This window comes from Helianthus annuus, chromosome 1 (genome assembly GCF_002127325.2).
Source record: "Helianthus annuus cultivar XRQ/B chromosome 1, HanXRQr2.0-SUNRISE, whole genome shotgun sequence".
Classification (NCBI taxonomy): Eukaryota; Viridiplantae; Streptophyta; class Magnoliopsida; order Asterales; family Asteraceae; genus Helianthus; species Helianthus annuus.
The window spans coordinates 135,174,012-135,185,300 of record NC_035433.2 but is presented as its reverse complement, the minus strand read 5'-3'; the positions used below and the strand labels follow the sequence as shown (position 1 = coordinate 135,185,300).

The following is an 11,289-nucleotide window of genomic DNA, read 5'->3' as shown; positions in this document are numbered from 1 at the left end:
CAATGATATAAGAAAAGCTTAGTTGGCAGCCATAGAGGCTGTCCAACAAGGTTTTTTTTATGTCATTAACGATGAGATGGTAGCCATAGAGGGAGCTTAGTGACATCATAAAGGTTAATATATAAAACATTTTAAAATTCAAAGTCTGGCCCCACAATCAGCTTTTCAAAGGTCTGCCCACATATACAAAAGGGCAAACCTCTGCCATCAATTCAATCTATATAAAATTCAAACCTCTGCCTTAAACCTCTGCCCAAATTCAAAATTTTGGCTCCAGATTCAAAATTCAAATCATATATACATTTATATATATATATATATATATATATATATATATATATATATATATATATATATATACCTCTTCTTCAATCATTCACCATTTTCTCTCTCTCTCTAAAAACACCTTTATTATTATTCTAAACATCTAAGCTTCCATTTAATCGCCAGTCATTGTACACCGGAGGCGATTGTAAAGTGAGATTGCCGGAGAAATTCGAGGTATTTTCCGATCACACAACCGCTGCTTCTCGCCCTATCAATCGAGGTATTTTCCGATCGCTTTTTTATTTTTTACTTTCTGATTTCTAGGTTTAATATACATATATATGTGTGTACTGTTGAATCTGTATTTTTATGCCAATGGATTGATATTCGTGGTTTTATTTTATGATTTTTTATGGTGAACATGATGAAGAGTATGTGAATCTCGATGAGTTGTTTGGTCAGAGATTTGTCAACTGTGTAGGTTACTTGTACCGTACAAGTCATCATGCATAGTTTGTTGAAATAATGGTGATATGAATTATTTTTTCGTATGATTATAATGGTGATATGAATTATTTTGGTTTTGAATTTGAAGGTAACTACAGAAAAAGCTTGAAAACATCTAATTCTTATTGTTTTAATGAAGGTGGTTTAGACATTGACAAACAACATAATGAACGCGCAAGCAGCAGCACTTTAGAGTGATCAAGAAGGTATTTATTGGAAGTAAATCTTATGATTAGTAGATGGGTCATGTCCTCAGCGTTTCAGAACGGTATATCAGATCATTACGGACTAACCTTTTTTGTAGTTTATAGTTTTGTATTCCTTGATTATTTCAGACAGTTAAGAAGTGTGTTGATTGAACTCAGTTTATTTGGATTTACATAACACATGAGGATTCCGTATAAGCGTGCATTTAACTCTATATATCTAACTTTTGTTGATGTAATGAATGAGTTTTTATTTTCAAGTGTATATCTTGCTTTAAAGTTGTGTCTAACCCATTAAACATAATCTCATTCATAGGTTCCTACACTGGTAGAGACATGAGCCACCATGTGGAAGTCACAAAGATTGTTATTATTCGTATCTCTGGTAAACAACATACTCGTAACTACATATTTTGTATTTATTATTTGTGCTGGTCTGCTCTTTTTATTGTTTTTAGTGTGGTAGCAACCGTTGTTTTATTTTGGAACAAATTCTAATTGCTAACTAGACATTTTGTGACAACCATTTTGTTATAGCAGGTTGTTTTTATCGGTAAAATTGCTGCTTGGGTTTGGTAACGGACTAACGGGTCAGATTACAAGTCAAATTACAGGTCAAACAGATCAGATTACAGCTTAAATAAGCATGCCATTACAAACTGTAATTTGTTGATAATCGGTCAACCATCTTGCATTTTGTAACGGGTTAATTATAATACAACATGTTACCTTTCGTTCATAAGAGGTAGCGCGTTGCATGTCCTTGACATGTTAGGTTACATCTGTTCTTCTTCGCTTCTAATTATACATTATTATTATTACTATTATAAATCTTACTGCATTTCTATTTGTGTAACAGTATGTATTTATCTTTGTTCCACCCATTATGTGGTGTTCAATTTTTTTATATGTTTTTATGATTGTACTGTCAAATTGATTGTTTAGTAAATAATAATAATAATACATAAAGTAACTTTCGTTGTCTTAGTCTAATCCTCCTCAAGTAGATGTTATTGATGGTCTTGGGAATTAAAATCTTGAAGTTCATGGAGTCGATTAATGGTCAAGTCTTATGGACAAGTAAATTTTATTACTTTAGTTGAAGCAGGTGGTATGAAGGTTGTTTTCAATGGTTATGATCACATAAAATGATTTCTGTGGGAAGTGAACTGGAATTTATCTTTGTGCAAACAGTGGTTTATCCGGTGTTTTCAAGGGTATATATTATTATGGTAAAGAACGCGTTTTTTCGCCATTGCTTTATCCGGTGCTTCCATCATTACCTTGATGAGGTAAAAAATGATATTTAAATTAATATAATCAGCTATTGATATGTTAAAATATACATGTGTTATATCGTTTTAGGTTAAAACAAGATTTTGTTTAGTGATTTTATGTTGTCCTTATGTTGAGTATGTAGAGCTGGCTTCTAATTGTTGATTAATGGTAGTGATTAAGTATAATTTATGAGAAAAAGACCATATGTGGTTGTCAAAAACTTGATAGTAATAGTGACGAAATATTATTTTGAACACAACTACAAGGTCTGACAGCATTTCGGCAGCATACCGGAACAAAAACACCTTCAACTATGTGTTCTAGGTTCGCTCCAAAGGTCCCCATATATATAGACAATGTGGTCCGCTTATATGAACATGCTCATATAAGCGGATCTATAACGTACATACGAGCGGACCAACAACTTACCCTATGAGCGAACCTGATTACTACTTGACACATAAGCGGACCTAGGAATGTACATAAAAGCGGACCTATTACAAATGTCTATTTCTAGGATTCCGTGCCATGTCTGATCTCTTTATCTCTAAGACTCGATGTAAGACGTAGTCGACAGACGTAAGTGCACCAACAGACTCCCCCTCGGATGTTGACGGAGTCTTCATAGAGTCTTCGCACATGTCAATCTACAATCTTCATCAGTCGTCAATCTGCCTCTGAAATATCTGTCGTTCCAAGAATCCTCGTTCTCTATCTTAAACATCAACAAACTCTTCTCTCTTGAATGTTGATACGGTGTCTTCAGACTCCCCCTCTCACACAGCTGGGATCGTAGTCTGGAATTCACAACTTCATCAGGTTCCAGATCGTAACCTGGCACTTCATCACATAATTGTCACCTGGCTCAAAGCCTGCACAATCTCTACCTAACCATAAGTTTCTTCAAAGATTAAAACTTTCCAACAATTCAGAAACTATGTTGATAAGCTTATAATAATGATTTTTCATTCAGAATCAATTACTAGCTCTTTTCAAACAAATTTACCATCTTCACATACACTCTCCCAAACCAGTTCTTCAAGTTTAGCACTTTGAATTTCGAAAATCAGCATTTCAACACCAGTTGTCGAAACTCTTTTTGACTTTTTCAAAATTTATGCTAAAACACACCAAAAATCTTTTTGAATTTTCTGAATGAAAGTAAAAATGCAGAAAATAACTATTTACAGACAATATTTTTGTGAGTTTGTGCAAGAGGATCATATCAGTTATGATACATATCACTAACACCGTTAAGCTTTAACATATTAAGTTCTAAACAATTTACCTAGATTGTCAGTATGTTTGTCCACTTAAATTTTCACACAAACTTCAATTGATTCGAGATACGATATTAATGTTTTAGAAACTAAAACTTAATTGTGTATCACTCCACTTGAATATACTCCCGTATCCAGATCCCAAATATTCAGTCTTACAGGTGAGTATACCACAGATGATATCTGTAAAGGGGTAGATGCGAAACCGTGAGAGCTCAGGTCAGAACTTCCGTTCAGCAGAGAGATGACGGCTCGACTTTTGGTGGGTCCCCTTTAGAGGATCTTTTATTACAACAGCAAAGATTATCAATTTTATTGTTTAATTAGATTGCTGAGGGCGAGCTTGTATTTCAAAGCTTTTTGCAGAAAGTATTATTCGGGGATTAGGTCAGTATTTCCATACAGCAGAAGTCCCGGAATAATACCCCAGATATCACTGAGTATAAAGACCTAGTATCTCAGAATACGGGACCTTTCAAACAAGATTTCGGGGGTTACCCATATATCCAAGAATAGTTACCCACGAATTAAGCTTCATTCAAACTTGCTTAGGTTTATATCTCGTTTCAATTTACTAAATGTGTGAAAATCTACTGACACATCCGCAGTAAGATTGTTTATCACATTTTGGCTTTACAATTCTTTAGCGTGCTGTGATAGTTCACTGATGTACTATCATTTCCTCTTTTATGCAGCAAAACTCATTTTTCAGTTTTATCATGTTTTTGTCTTTTTCAAATTTTCTGATGTTTTTGGATTTTCTAAAAATTCTTACTCCCCTAAAATTCAAATACATCTAAAGAAAATTGACAACAAACTGTACAGAACATGACAACTGATATCGAAACACTTCAATTCTCCATCCGTTTGGCTTAAACAATCAGAACTCCCCCCCCCCCACAACAAACTATTTTCCCATAATGATTTCAAAACACTCAAGTTTGTTTTAATCAGAATGGTTTTTCCGGAAAATAAGTTTAGTTGTTTTACCACATGTAAAATTGGGGATCCAATCATCATATTGTTTTACCAATCTTCTGAATAATAGTTAACTCAAGTTCAAATTAATGACCTTGATTTAACCACTTATAAAATCAATTGAATCTCATTCTGAACCACTTATATCAACCACAAACATACAACTACTTGTAGGTTTAGCAATTAAGCTTTTCAAACCTGTTTTTCAACCAATTACCATCTTTTGGTTGAATTCTCAAAGTGCCGATTCCTACTCCTCGCTTACAAACCTGGGAGTTCCGGCAAGTCCTGCAAAACCTCAAACACAGATTAGAAGGATGCCGATTCATGATCCACGATACCAACTTGGGATCTCCGGCAAGTCAGGTTTTTATTCTTTGAAAAATATATCCCCCCAAGCCTGACCTTCCTTGGGTGTAATGACATCTTCTTCATCTTTTCTTTCAACAGGCTTGTAAACACGTCCTTTGGAAGCATAAAACTCTTCGATGCTTTTGGCCTTACCATTGACCATTTTTCCAAAGATACGTTTTACATTTCCGTTGAAAGTTTTTTCAACATCAAATTTCTTCTTATCAAAATAAATTTGATTTGATATTTCAACTTTTCCGATTTTGGATTTGTAATTTTTAGCCTTCAGTGACGGAAAATTCACATCGTCCACTATCAGAACTTTCTTTTCAACCTTTTTCTCAACACGTGGCTCCTCTGATTTTATGGAATCAGATTCATCACCAGAACTATTACCTGAACCTTTCACAATCCATTTCTGATTTAGCACATTTTCTTTCCTTTTTGAAGCACTCTTTGAACATTCTCCTTTTTCAAAAGTTGAATTTTCAAAGCCAGTAAACTTCCGGGTTGACAGTTCAGTCTTTTCAACAACTTTTTCTTTCATTTTCCCAGAGACTTCTTGTTTTGGCTTGAATGTCTTCGGACAATCCTTTGCCACATGACCAGCAATTTTGCATTGAAAACATGTTCTCTTTTCAATTCTCTTCGGAACTTCATTCTTCTTCAATTCCTCTTGCTTCTTGGCAAGGAATTCATGATTTGTCTGTCTTCTGAATGATTGTTCTTTTTCAGCTTCTGACGTTTTCCCTGAAACAAACATAGTTTTTGAATTATACATTTTTTCATTTTTATAGTTTTTCGGTGGGACAAAACGAAGACCTTTCTTTTTGAAATTACGATTATGGTTTGGTTTTTGACGAAAACCGTAACCACAATTGTAACCCATTTTCTTGTTAATTCGTTGTTGATCTCTTGAAGTGTATTGTTTAGGTTTTCCATTAAGATTTAAATCTTTTATTTCAGAAATATTAATTTCTGTTATTTTGAAAACCTTTTGAATCATTTCAAGTCTGACACTTCTTATTGGAAAACTTTCATTCGAATATAATTTGTCAGAACCTTTCAAAGTATATGCCACTTTGATCGATTCATCATTCAAATTAGATTTTGAAAGTAAAAACTCTTTATCATAAACCCGTTTGTCCTTTTTATTTGTCGGATTTGACGTATTTGACCCAGACTTTGACTCTGTTTTGGACTCCGGATTTGACTCCTCACTGTCATCTTTATCTAACACCTGATCGACCACACTTTTTATCAACTTTGATTCATGATCAGTGTCTGATGACGTATACGTAATATCAATATTTTCTGGCAAGTTATCCGACGGCCCAGACTCCCATTATAAATTGATTGCCTTATTGACTCTTTCAGAATTTGGATTTCGAGGTGAATATCCATTTTCGACCGGGGGCGGACATCTGTTATAGACCACACTTGATTTCTGTTAGACCCTAAATCGTACATGATAAAAGTCGCAGCGGAAAAACACAAACCATAAAATTTCTTTCTTTATAAATACCTCAACTTATTTAAACTTTAACTTTAACATAGCTCTTATTCATAAATCCGTCATCCTCTTATTTACTAATTAAAAACATAGCTTATGATTGCTACATTTTACATTCAACGTCCCCGTACAATCTATCTTGTGACTCGATCTTCGATCTCTAATCCTTGTTATAATCGCCCGTTATCCACACAACCTGCATTCACCACATACATTCGAAACATTAGCACACGTTATATAAACAAGCTCATTCATGTACACTTCCCATTTCGTTCTTTAACAAACTTTAAGCATTTCATCTGCGTATCCATATCCTGATGAGGCTTTAGTAATGTACCTGCATTACTTTTCATTTTCAAGGTACACCATTAAAAACGTTAACACTCAACGTGTCTAAATCATACTTACATACGTACTTACATACAAACATACATTCACATCTACATACATACATATCTTTCCTATAACTTTATATTTATGCATACACTCACACATGTCTTTACACATACATACCTACACAACTACATACGTACCTACCTTTCTTGCATCTTTACATACGTGCATGCCCTCATACATATCTTTATACATACGTACATACACATCTACATACGTATCTACACATCTACATGCGTACATACCTTTCCAACATCTTTACATACATGCATACACTCGTACATACCTTTATACATACATACATGCACAGCTACATACGTACATACCTCTCCTACATCTTTACATACATGCATACGATCATACATATTTTTATACATACGTACATACCTCTCCTACATCTTTACATACAAGCATACACTCATACATACCTTTCCTTTATCAAAAAAATGCATCAGAAACTTGATTTCGGTCCATTCGGGAGCTTAACGGAGCGCCGGGACACGAACTGGATCAACCGGGTTCACATATGGAAGAAAACAGAAAACATAAACTCTGGGCACCGTCGCCGACGCCCATATTGGCCGTCGGCGACGCACCTCCGTCGTCCTAAAGCCCCGTAGACAGAAAACTAGGCCGTCGGCCAAAATCCAATTCCCACATGCCGTCGGCGACGGCCCTTCTGGGCGTCGGCGACGGCTCCTCGTTTATTCATTTTCCTGCTGTGTTGTTTCGTCGTTCGCATAAACTAAAACTCGCATAACTTTCAACCCGTTTACCCGTTTAACCTCCCGTTTCTTCCTACATGCTTGTAAATTCACATTCTATCATAAGAACTTAAAATCCCACATCCGGATTAAGGAAATTCTTAACTTACATGCATTCGGCTTATTATTATCTTCTAATTATTTGACCCGTTCGTGCATTTATCAACATAATCTGTTTATTTGACCTCAATCTCATATGAACTTAATAATTTCATTGACGCCTATCATAAAAGATTGATTTCTCGGATGTCTAGTGTTCTCTTAACCCGTTCTCGCTCAAAGGCTTATTTTGACCCGTTATGGGTAATTGCGCATTAATTGGTCTATGACATACAAAACCCTATACTTCGCTTTCATACTTGACAAAGACATTACTTTAATCGAATAGCTCATTTCCAAACAACTTTTAAGGTCGTTTGCCCGATATACCTATCAAGGGCGTTTTTGTCAACTTTACGCTATCCTTAACAACAAAAGATTTCCTTGCATAAGTAACCGATCCTACTACTTAACTACAAATCTTATTCACACATAACTTGCTCGGATCAAAACTAAGATCCGTTTAATACTTCATCGATATCATACCATTCATTTCTATTTGACTTCAATTACCCTATTTAATTAAATTGCATATAACTTTACATAAACAACTAAGAAGTGATTACGGAATCACTTACCTCATGCATCCGTGTTCATATTCGTTTCCTCGCCACTTCTTGACCCATTATCCATACGTGCTTGATTCCGTCTCGATATGATTCCTATACTTCCATGTCATCGAAATCACATTCTTATTAGCATATTCATTTGTACATGTTGACGATCATATCATTAGTCGTTTCTAACAAGCATAACCCATATAGTCATATCCATATCCGTTTGCCCTCATGTAGTTCATCATGTCATTACATATAACGTGTATTGATGTAACATGTAACGTACGACTTCCTAATATCTTACCTTCACAACAAGAAGTTAAATTATGCTTCTTGTTCGTAGTTGACTTCCAGAAAGTCAACAATTCATCTTATTTAACTTTCGACTTATCATTTTATACCCGTATCATCATGATAGACTATACGGACGACACTATATACATTTTATCATACGATTGGTGTGCGTACCACCTTTTAAGCATAACACACAACTAATTCATGCACAATCTTCTAATTTCATACATAGTGCATCAAATCCTTCTACTAATCAACATGTGGTATTTAAAATCAAACATCAATAATATGAACATATTATCATTTTCATCATATCATCAAAACCCACTTCATGACTATTTTTCTAATCACTTACAAGTGATCTAATCTTAAGTTCTTCATAGTTTCTTCATGCTTTTGATATATGTACTACCTTGTAAGCATAGTGTACAACTAGTTCATGCATATCATTCTAATCTCATACACAATTCATCAATTTCTTCCTTCTAGTCAACACAAATCATACATGCATAACCATCAAACCTACAATTATCACATTTCTTCCAATCCTTCTAACAAGAATCCATCATACATAACATGATACATAAATTTTTGAACAAGATTTAGACCTAGATGAGATATCCATGCTATCATCTTCACCCCAACAATTGGGTTTCACCTTTAAACATCAAATTAAGCTAAATCATGCATAATTCATGTTCTATATGGTGATTCTAACACCTATACATGAACAATTTCGTACCAATTCACGGATTAAGACATAACCCACTTCATACAACTTCATAAATCTAAATTTTGAGACATACCTCATGATCCCCTTGAGTAGGTGATCCTTAATTCATGTTCGGTTGTGAATTTGAGCTTCATTTGACTCCTCAATTTGATGATTATGTTAGAACTAGGGTTTGGTTCATGGGGAGTTCCCCCTGATCGTTCTAGAACACACGAAATGTGTGTGTGCTTGTGTGGGTGTGTTTGTTACTTAAAACATAACTTTCCCCCTTGTTCATCTTTGGTCCCTCAAGTTTGTTCCCTTGTTTGCTTTGTTAAACATTTTATTACATTCCATCTTTTAATAGTTTTAACCATACATCTAAGTAGGTTAATTAGCCTAGTTGTTTATTTCTTGAGGTACCATATCACAACATTTTAACGAATATAAATATTCGGGTTTTGGGGTGTTACAAGTCTACCCCCCTTAAATAAGGTTTCGTCCCCGAAACCTTTCTCATTTCCTCTACACACACACACATTTATGTTTGGCTTACACCCTCATCACATTCATAAGTAATCATCCTAACTCATTTCATAATCATTCATGTAATTGGCTTCTTCTTCTTAACAAGGCTGTACTTTTCATGGTATACTTTCATATAACGTTCTTATTTCCTTTGACCCGTTAATAACTGGTTAATATACATACTTATTCAAACTTATAATAATGCTTGCCTTCATATGTTCATTTTATAACAGATTAAATACCTTCATCTCATCCTTTAAGGTTTCATTCTATAGACGTATTGCATAACATTTAACCCTTGTTTTGTTATCCCAACAAAACTACCTTTTCATAGTCACACCTACGTGCTTACCTTCATAGTTAACATCGTTCTACATTTCTTTATTTACCATACATATCCCTTCGTTACTTACGCATTCGGATCCTTTCATTCCCATCATTCTTTTGTTCATTTGCTTTACATTTACTTATATGACTTGGTTGACGCACACATGGTCAAGCTATCGACTTCTTCTTATGTAGTCTAGTTCCGTCTTTTATATCTTAAATCTGTTTCGCGGATTCGAACACATCATTCATACCATTCGTACCTCCTATGTTTTGAATCCATCCAACGGTTTCAAACATTTCATTTATACTTTAACTTCTTTCATGTTTCGAATCCGTCTCGCGGATCCTAGCATAGCATTTCATGTTTCGAATCCGTCGCGCGGATTCTAGCATAACATTTCATGTTTCGAATCCGTCTCGCGGATTCTAACATAGCATTTCATGTTTCGAATCCGTCTTGCGGATTCTAGCATAGCATTTCATGTTTCGAATCCGTCTCGCGGATTCTAGCATAGCATTTCATGTTTCGAATCCGTCTTGCGGATTCTAGCATAGCATTTCATACTCTCATTCTTGAGAGTCTTACATTTCTCTTCACCCTCACGTCCACCTACTACTTAATTCTAACGGACATACCTGTATCAATTATCACGGTCCCACGAACGTTATATGCTTCACGTGTACTGGCCAGGTACACAATCCACATACTAGTTTCGTGTCTTCGTGTAATTGTCACCTTATGTCCGAAGAATTAGGGTTCGGCACGTGTATCATTTTCAAAACATGTTTACTATACCTTCATGGTCCTTCATTTAGCATTTTTCTTCCCTTAATGCATTTTACCATTACATATACCCACATATTGAATTTACGTACCTGGGTTCAACTTCATCTTATTTCATGCCTTGGTGTCGGTACTTGACCGCATTCGCGGATCATCCTCTTCAAACACTTATACTTACCTTGCATATACAAAACCATCAGTTTCTTTATACGTATACATAAGTACATACTTACATTCTCTTTTACCTTTGGATCTTGACCGAGTCTTGGATTGTACGGGTTTCTTATCACAAGAGCACACAGGTTTGAGTTCAAGCACTTACCTTCTTATACTTGATTCTCTCAAACCAGGGCTCTGATACCAACTTGTTAGACCCTAAATCGTACATGATAAAAGTCGCAGCGGAAAAACACGAACCATAAAATTTCTTTCTTTATAAATACCTCAA

General features: G+C 35.0%; 2 long non-coding RNA genes across 3 annotated transcripts; one reads left to right on the top strand and one right to left on the bottom strand.

Annotated features, from left to right (window-relative positions):
• The first annotated feature begins 389 nt into the window (after nucleotides 1–389).
• On the top strand, nucleotides 390–1,773 carry LOC118480341. Of its 2 annotated transcripts, none has more exons than XR_004862035.1 (3): nucleotides 390–547; nucleotides 914–980; nucleotides 1,297–1,773. It is a non-coding gene; the product is annotated as an uncharacterized LOC118480341 (long non-coding RNA). The 2 variants fall into 2 exon arrangements; XR_004862034.1 differs by having other exon boundaries at nucleotides 914–1,042.
• A 4,624-nt stretch (nucleotides 1,774–6,397) lies between these two features.
• On the bottom strand, nucleotides 6,398–9,412 carry LOC110940075. Its single transcript, XR_002592794.1, has 3 exons — nucleotides 9,294–9,412; nucleotides 8,215–8,298; nucleotides 6,398–6,576 (listed from the first exon to the last, which is right to left on the bottom strand). It is a non-coding gene; the product is annotated as an uncharacterized LOC110940075 (long non-coding RNA).
• Between the last annotated feature and the right edge of the window lie 1,877 nt (nucleotides 9,413–11,289).